This window comes from Thermobia domestica, chromosome 7 (genome assembly GCF_964235325.1).
Source record: "Thermobia domestica chromosome 7, izTheDome1.hap1.1, whole genome shotgun sequence".
NCBI classification, from domain to species: domain Eukaryota; kingdom Metazoa; phylum Arthropoda; class Insecta; order Zygentoma; family Lepismatidae; genus Thermobia; species Thermobia domestica.
The window spans coordinates 218275612-218278042 of NC_137460.1; positions in this window are offsets into that span (position 1 = coordinate 218275612).

Here is a 2431-nt window from a genome sequence, read left to right on the forward strand (position 1 = left end):
AAACAGTGGCCAGACATGTGAGAAACTGCAACCACAATTCAGTATGAGTGGAGAAACCATTCGGCAGCACCTCAATCAAATTGGGAACCACTACAAATTTGGTCGAAGAGTTCCACGTGATCGTTCAGTTGGGTCAAGCTTTCTGCCGGAAGAATTGAACGCAATGGGATTTCTCGGTGGAAAAGCGAAATCACGTCTCATTCGACCAGCGAACAAGACGACTGCAAGTCAGCTGAAAGTGTCGAGTATAAGAATGCGCACGAGACGAGTCGACACAGGATTTTCCTGACAAAATTCGAGTCTAGACACGTCTCTTCCAATAAAAAAATATACATTTTTCCAGTCGAGACATCACTTTTACAGCACATTTTCGAGACGAAACAGACACAAATCTTGTTTCGTGCGCATCCCTAGTCGAGTAATGCCACGAAGGTAGCGGTAGTGACAGAAACTGACGAGATCGTCAAAATAAAGCATACTAGATCTGAACTGAGTGTCAGTTGTCGAGTGCGGACGTGTTTTCGAGAAGCTCGTAACTTCAGTGACCTGCGCAATGGCAATCTCGATCTTGCAGTGCAGAGCTAGAATTGGTCTGTTTTGTAGTGCCATGCGAAAACTTCCGATCTTAAACTTTCCAAAAACGAAACCATCACGGGAGTTCTTATCTTACAGCTTAGTGATCCTTGCATTATTAATCATAGGAGGGATCGAACCCCACCCCGGTACCCCGCAATCTCAAAAAAGTGGAAAAAGTTAAATTGGCGAGATAAAAGAAATTTTGAACAACCTCGTTACCTCTAATGAAGTACTGATAAAAGAAGTGTAGCAAATTAGTGCAACAATGAACTCACTAGTTACCAGAGTAAGTAGTATTGAAAGTGATCTCGAACTTATGAACTGAGAACTAAGGTATCTTCAAGATCATACAAGGTACGTAGAAGATAAAGTTGATAATCTTGAGGGTCGATCGCGACGACAGAATTTAGCACTTTTTGATATTCCGGAAAAAGATTGTGAAACTTGGGAGGAAACTGAGGAAAAAGTTAGGGACATAATAAACGATCAATTAAAAGTATGATACAGCGATGATGACTTACAACGTGTGCACCGTACCAGAAGGAAGAGAAATGGCAATACACGGCCAATTATCTGCAAATTCTCGGACAAAAAGAAAGAGACTGTCCTTAATGAACAAACTCCCAGGCATGTTATATATATATATATAACAGGATTTCTCTTACATAATTCGAGAGGAGCACAAAAAACTAAATTAGCATATGATTAAGGCAAGAAAGAAAGGCAGCTTTGTCTATCTCCAATATGGCTATCTCTACATCGATGGCATGCATCACAGTCTGTACGACCTTGAACCAAACACGCGGGAGGCAGCGGTCCCCAGAGAAAGAAGAGAAACACCACCAGAAGCCTCAACCCCCGCAACGAAGGCAGATCTAAATAATGGACGAAAAGAGGAAAAGAAATGTTGAACCTCCATCTCGAATTCATTTCCAAAAACGAAATGCGAAAATTCATTTCCAGCCCCTCTAGCACTAAGGTCATCCACCCGTCCATGGTGTACACAACTACTCTGTGATCAGAAGAACTATTCCCCTATCAAAACTTCTCCCCCTTGACGTACGGAATATTTCGCACAGAAACAATGAAATGACTGTGACAAGGCTCCGGTAGAACACCAAGAAAGTGTAAGTATAGAAACATCATTTATTATAAGTGACTCTTCAGTGTATCGTAAATACAATTGGCACTGTCAACATCTTTATCTTTGATTACAAGATATCGGACAACAGGGATCACGACACCTGTCTTCTTCACTATCTGAGGTTCACTTTGTTTGGACTTCTTCCGTGAGGGAGAGCCCGGATCAGATTTTGAAGTTTTGGTTTCCTTAAAAGTATGATTGTATATAAACATTTGGATAGGAAAAAAGGGTGTGAGTTCACAGCGGGGCATCAACGGGAAGAACTAACGCTACCCCCTGGCAATCTTATCAGCACGCCCAAAACCTTAGGATCAGCGTGGTGCCGATGCGCTCAAGGGGACTGGAAGTGCGAGAAAACCACGGGATGTTCCCGTCGACAAAAACGCGTGACCCGGAAAGCAAGAGGTGAAACAAAAGAAAACAAACGTGGCGAACAAAAAGATAGACCCCACCAGCCCAGCAAGAACAAAACAAAAAATAAATTGGTGCGATTTACTTGTATTCTGAATTTTGTTTCTTACTTTTTGCTTTTATATTTTCAAAGACTCAACACTCCGGACGCACAGAACAATAGGCCGAGTGGTTGCACGTGCTCCCCAAGTGGAGGAAGACGTCCACTAGCCCTTCCTCTTCCCGACTCCCACCAACCATCTGCGAGTTCGGTAGCGGTATTCGCGGCTGAGAGGACATGCAATGATGTGAAGATGAGGG